We start from the raw sequence: 7,019 nt of genomic DNA, 5'->3' as shown, positions 1-7,019 counted from the left end.
CTCTTTCTCCCCCCCCCCCTAAAAACTCGCCTTTGCATTCTTTGCACTCTGCACTGATCATTCGGGCCTCCGTGGGAGAGTGTGGAAAAGAAAGAAGGAGGAGGCGTGGGGCGACAAACTAAATCACAGCTCCCCGCCCCCCCCCCCGCCCTCCACTCACTTACACATGATTTATTTATTTATTTATTTATTTATTTATTTATTTATTTATTGATAAGTGGGGTTTAACATCCCGAAACCGCCATATGATTATGAGAGACGCCGTATTGGAGGGCTCCGGAAATTTTGACCACCTGGGGCTCTTTAACGTTCATCCACATCTGAGCGCATGGGCCTACAGCTTATAGATGAACCCCGCAAGCATCTATGGTCGTCTGTCACACTCTGTCAACACAGCAACGTATTCTAAATCCTGTCGTAATAACGGTGTGGGGGAAGTCAGAGCCCGGAGGAGAGAGTGAGAAGCCTCTGGCGAGGGGCTCTTCTCTCTCTCCGCCGCACACAGCCGCGCACCAAAGCACAGAGCAAAAAGAAGAGGACCCGGTCGGACAAGTTCTGCCCGTGCTTCTCCCCAGTTGGGCAACTCCGCGTGGGTACGATGGGTGTGTTGCGAGAAGGCTTCCGGTGGTGACCACGACCGATCCGTGCCGTCGCTGCTGCTGGCTGCAGCAGCAGGTGATTCGCCGAGGCCATGCGACGAAACGTGAGTGTGCTGTGGTCACATGAATAGCCTGTCTTATAGCGAGCCATTAGTATCTGCCTCTATGATCGACGTCTGTCTCGGAATAACCAAACGATCAAAACGAGTCGGCAGAGTCGTTTGCTAGCCGCTGCAGCTGCTCATCGTGTCTTCGATGGCTGCTTTCAGAACGAACGCTGAATGAAACCCGGGCCGCGGAATGTGCAGTGATGGACAAACCTCTCGACAGCATTGCTGTCACGCTGTACCACTTCTGCGCGTGAAAGTAGAGAGGGAGTTTGCGCTTAGGCGCGCTTCTTGAACGAATGAGATCGACTTCGCGGCAGAGGCTTGGCGTACAGCATTAGGTATATGCAGGTTTCGGATCAAGTCCAGTCGGCTCCTCGACTTCGTGAATGATCGCAGGGCACATTTCTCCGTCACACTGTACGTGATGTCCCGTAGCGAAACCGCTTTTACGCGTGCGAGCTATACATCGGTAATGTCGCCTTTTCGATCGCTCCTTACCTTCTCAGCACAGTTTGATTTCGGCTCGCGTTGTAGCGACGGAATCGAGTGCGGCGGTGCAAAGTCTTGCTTACGTTCTGTTGCAGAAGCTTACGGATACTATACGAGACGCGGAAAGAACTTGTGTGGTCATGCAATTGTATTCGGTACAAGGGCATTCACGCCGAAACGTCATGGCTAGCGCTAATATAAGAATTAGGCTCACTCGATGAACGCTTCAATGATTCGCGTGTTGCTCGTTCTACCGGAAGAAGTTGAAGAAGCTCATTGAAGCGAAACTCCTTGCGTAACGAATGTCAAAGCAACGATATCCAGGAGGCAACGGACCTCTCGTTACGTTTATGACATCATGTTCTCACGTCGTCGTACCACAGAAAGGTTTCAAGTGTTCCACCCCAATTTTTTTTCTTTACCAGCTTCTCAGAAATGAGAAGGGATGCGACTGATGTATAAGTTGTCGCACTAGCGCTTTTCAAGGAAGACGACAATTGTGTGCCTTTAATGACCGACATGGCAGAAGCATGTCAGCAGAAAACTCGAACCGGCCCGTGGTATCAAAAGTTCAAGTAAGGGCACAATAATTATCGTAGTATAGCATGCGAATTTTCTGGGCCAAACCGAATTCAAATTGACCAATGTCAAAAGTGAATCGCATAATTTTGTAATGTATTCGGACTTCCTCGTAATTTTAGCCTTGGGGCCACAAATCAAGAGTCAGTGTATTACGAGCATGCTCAAAGCTCTGTTGCGAGACCGAACGATCACTGCATGGTTGATAAGATTCAGCTCCCCACGTAAGTGACGTAGGGCTGCTGTACAAGTACTGCTGCACGAGGATGTTGACCCCACGAGGATGAAAAGGCTTTCGCATGGCTTCACCAATTTCGCGCTTCTTTGTCTGCGGCCCTACAGTATGAAACGTACTTGCGAAGTATTCATAAAATATTCGAATTTACCAATGCTGTTGACTCGAAGACTTGTGGAACAGCGCACTATCCGATTCAACATTCGAAATAGTCGGATATTCCCATACTCCACTTAAAAGTCAGTGCATATAAGGAGTCAGGCATAGTTGCCCGAGTTACGCGCGTGTTTGTCCAGCATCATCCTAAAGGAGAGAAAGCGTAGGAAGAGGCTTCATGGAGAGCGAAAAACAGAGATCAATCTTATTATTTTTTATAGCTCATTACGAGTCGTCACTCTCGGAGTCCAGTGGAGTTAACAATACTCGTGGTGAGTCTATTTGTGCTGGCCTATCACTCTAGAGGCTAGAATAAAAGCCATATCTTGTATGGCACAGTTCTTTCTATGAAGTGGTCACGACCTCCCAAGAGACCGAAAGGAAGTTGGAAATGTCCGAATTAATTTAAAAATATGTAAGAAGAGGAGAGGGGCTGTGGAGTTTTCTCCAGTGATTATGAAGTTAATTGGTTATATTTGCCACAAACATTGAGCACCCTCTTACCATATCTGTCCTCGTCGTAGTGCTGGATGAGAAATTGTATGAGTGCTTGCGCTTGATGGCTTTGAGGAGTCTTCTCTATAGTCGTTGTAGGCTGCAGACGTGGCAAGAGAAGTATGTGTATTGTATGCCTTGAGCTGACTGCGACTTTGTGCTCAGAACATAGTAAACCACCATACATAGCCTTCATAGATTACCAGAAGGCGTTTGATTCAGTAGAAATATCAGCAGTCATGCAGACACTGCGGAATCAGGGCGTCGACGAAGCACATATAAACATCCTGGAAGAAATCTACAGGAGATCAACCGCTACCATAGTGCTTCATAAATAAAGCAACAGAATACCAATCGAGAAGGATGTAAGGCAGGGGGATACAATCTCCCCAATGCTATTTACCGCATGCTTACAGGAAGTTTTCAGGGGCCTAGAATGGAAACAGTTATGGATAAGAGTTAGTGGAGAGTACCTTAGTAACCCGCGCTTCCTCGATGACAATGGCAGATTGCCACTATCCATAAAGAGGAAGCTGCGTCTTGTCGGTAATTAGCTATGCATGAAGCGCGAACCTGGAAGTTTACAAGGGTTCATCTTAAATTGTGGGCGACACAGCGAGCGATGGAAAGCAAAATGATAGGGGTAATAAGAGACAAGAAAAAAGCAAATTGGATCAGAGAATAAGCCGTGGTTAAGGATGTCATAATTGAAATCAAGAAAAGAAATTGGACATGCATGGACCGGGCATGTAGCGCGTATGCAGGATAACTGCTGGTCATTAGGGGTGACTGACTGAATTCCTAGAGAAATCAAGTGGGTTAGGGGGAGACAGAAAGTTAGGTGGGCAGATGAGATTAGGAAGTTTGCGGGTATAAATTGGCAGCGGAAAGCACAGGACCGAGTTGACTGGGGGAACATGGGAAAAGCCTTTGTCCTGCAGTGTACGTAGTCAGGTTGACGGCAATGATGGTGATGATGATGATGATGATGATGATTAAAAAATATAAATCCTACTCACAATGCGAAAAAATGCTGGAATCTGCGACTATAACTTGTGGTGTTGGCGCTATTGACCTTTTTCCAGGAAACAGACCATGAATTGTACGGTGCCTTGCTTAGTAAACTAATTCACTTCTCGGTTTGTTTCCTTCTTCCACGAAAATGTAGTGATGCAACTGTAAAACGGTCAATATGCATACTTTTTTTCTTCAGGTGTTAAAACACATAAAAATAATGGAAACTATTTTTTTTTCGCCAGAAGTCAAGGTGCGCTTTGCTACACTCGTTCGTGTATAACATTATAAAAACAAAAAACAATAAGGAACTACTATTCAAAGCTCGGCGCATTGACTGCAATAGAATACACAAGTCGCCTGTGTTCAGCATGCCACGCTCCACATATGTCGATACAGTGCAAAAAAAGGAGGCGATTTTCAAGGTGAAACTTCTATTCTACTGTCATATGATGCGCACAAAACACAAAAGACTCTGCTCTAATAATGTATCAACCTAGATTATCATGAGCGACTAATGAATTCAAAATAAGGTTGGCGTATGCTATGAACTTGCTTGTACTATCCAGTGGCTATGGGTCTAACCAGTGTTGTGTATTTTCATGTAATAACAGAACTTGAAATAAAATAAAATGAAAAAAAGAACAAGGAAATGTCCACATGGCAACTTCTGGTTAATATCATCTCTTCCAGCTATGTAAAGCATTGTACCTAAAAATACGACAGCTTAAGATTAAAAAAATACTTGACGTGTCGTTCTGAACATCAAACTATGCATGGGTATTTTGTGTATACGTACGCAAATTTCTATTGTTTAAGCTCGCTACCATTACACAGACAAACCTGATGGGCATATGGTTAACCACTCTACCTTTCTTTGCTTTTTCAATGGTCTAGCTGTTAAGCAAACTGTTCTTTGTGATTCAATGGCAGAAAACTGTAGTAATATTAACGTGTATGTGCCACAGATATAGGTAAATGTCCTTACTCGCCACAGTTCCACTAAAATCTAAGAAGGCAACAGCGAACCAAACTCTATAGGGAACGGGAAAGGCAATGGCGACTGCGAGAAGGGCCCGAAGCGATGGAACTCCTACGCCAACGAAGAGATCTATGAGAGGTTTGAGAGAAAGAGAATTATTTTAATGCGAAGCTGGAGATGTTTGCCTGGTTTTTCACCTGACAGGCTACTCCAGTTGCCGGGTGATGACAATGATATATACAATGATAAACACACAACACATGCAGAACATACACGCATAGCAGTCACATAACGCAAAAGTCACTCACACGGCCTGCACTATTTACAACGTTTCGTTCAAGCCTGTGGCCCGTGAGAATGTCAGCAGCGCTTTTGTAGTCTAACGCACTGGAGGTGTTCTGCCATGGGCCTAGAGTATTTTTCAACTCCAGGTTTGTGTCCTGATGTATTTTTAAGGCCATCTTCAGAGACTGTTTCTCTGATGCGTATTTCGTACACTCACAGAGGACATGATTTATGTTTTCAACGACGTTACATTGTGCACAAAATGATGAGTCGGGCAGTCCAATTTTGTTCCTGAAGTAGTTCGTATATGCAACGTTTAATCGGATGCGGTGGAAACGCGTTTCATCTTGCCTGTTGAGATTTCGCGGCATCCCGAAGTCGCACGATGGATCGATTTTGTACAGAGGCCCATGCTGTTGGCTAGGGTCTGTCCAGAGGAATCGCTGAAGGCGCCAGGCGTGTGCCGACTCTTGCGTTGCTGTCTCTTGCCCCGAGGAAGGTATCTCGACAATTTCTGCTGAAATGTCATTTCCAGCTTTGGCAGCGTCATCAGCCCGGACGTTGCCTTGTATTCCGCAGTGGGCAGGGTATCCACTGCAGAACAATTCGATGATGGAGGTCACAGGCTTTCTTGCATAGGCGTTTGATGTTCATGACGAGTTTATCCTGTGTGCATGGAGACCTCAGCGACTGCAGAGCTGCTCTTGAGTCAGTGAAGATGACCCAGGATTCGCCTGTCTGGTCCACGATGTAATAATTAATGGCAGCCCGCAGTGCAGCCTGTTCAGTGGCTGTAGATGAGGTGCAGTGACTGAGAGTGGCAGGGATGGTGACATTGGCAGATGGAATCCAGACACCAATGGCGGATGATGTAAACGTAACAGAGCCGTCAGTGTAAATATGACGATGAGCTTTGTAGTAGTTTTCCAAATGCTCTAGAGTGAAATGTCTTAGTGCTGGTCAGGGTGTGCGTCTCTTGCTCTTTAATCGAGGCACAAAGGTGACTATGGTCCACGAAGGAGTTTTCCACGGTGGTTCTGCATTCATTGATGCTCTCTGATAGTATAGCGGGAGGAGGCTCCGCACAAGACTACTGTCTGAAGCAAACGAGTGATCCGGCACTCTGGTGGCATAACGCAGGTGGACTCGAAGAAACTCCTGCTGCAGAAGAACAGGAGCTGAAAGGCGCCTACTTTCAGCAAGGGTTCCGATGCTTGATGTGTTCTTTGGTAGGCCAAGGCACACCCGCAGGGCTCGTGCCTGGACTCCAGTCAGTGCCTCAATGTTCGTTCGAGAAATTCCATGTAGTGTAGGAATGCTGTAACGTAGAAGACCTTCGCAGAGAATGGTATACATTCGTAACATAGCATTAACAGTACAGCCACCGGCATCGCCTGATAGCAAGCGAAAGATGCTCGCGTATGACGCAACTTTTTCCTTTAATATCCAAACGTGGGGAGTCCACGCCATTAGCCGGTCGATTATCACTCCCAGAAACTTATGATTTGTCACGTACTGAATGGGAGAATGAGCTACCTTTAATGTGTAGCGTGAGACATCATGCCTCGTAAAAGAAATGGTGGCACCTTTCTGGTGACATCGTTAGACCTCGCTCGAGCAAGAATTTTTCGATGGAGTTGAGAGCTTTCTGCGATCTTGCTTGTAGAACACGTCTGTTGCGACTGCTGCTCGATATACAAATGTCATCTGCGTTAAGTGAGATTTCAACCGATGCAGGGATGCACTTCTCTAGTCCGATGAGAGAGATGTTGAATAAGGTCGGACTGAGGACACCACCCTGGGGAACTCTTTGATGCACTGTGTGTGGACTTGTGTCACCTTCTTTTGTGAACATGTATACTGTCCTGTCTCTGAGGTAGTCCAAGATTCAGCGGTACATACGCCCTCCTACACCTAATGACCTCAGGGCGTGTAGGATAGACTCATGAGTCACGTTATCGAACGCTCCCTTGACGTCGAGGAATACACTGATATTGATGTTGCCAGTTACTTTGTTCAACTTTACACAGTTGATGACATTGATTACATTGTCTATGCTGCTGCAACCTTTTGTA

The 7,019-nt window shown here is 46.0% G+C and overlaps 1 protein-coding gene across 1 annotated transcript in view; it reads left to right on the top strand.

Annotated features, from left to right (window-relative positions):
* The first annotated feature begins 562 nt into the window (after nt 1–562).
* Nucleotides 563–7,019, top strand: part of LOC119178333 (polypeptide N-acetylgalactosaminyltransferase 1) — a 51,271-nt gene continuing 44,814 nt past the window's right edge. The window contains exon 1 of the mRNA XM_037429522.2: nt 563–703. The gene's annotated coding sequence lies outside the window, so the exon portion shown is untranslated. The remainder of the gene's footprint in view (nt 704–7,019) is intronic.

The sequence above is a fragment of the Rhipicephalus microplus genome, chromosome 1, assembly GCF_043290135.1.
Source record: "Rhipicephalus microplus isolate Deutch F79 chromosome 1, USDA_Rmic, whole genome shotgun sequence".
Lineage (NCBI taxonomy): Eukaryota > Metazoa > Arthropoda > Arachnida > Ixodida > Ixodidae > Rhipicephalus > Rhipicephalus microplus.
This window is presented reverse-complemented; position numbering and strand designations above follow the sequence as displayed.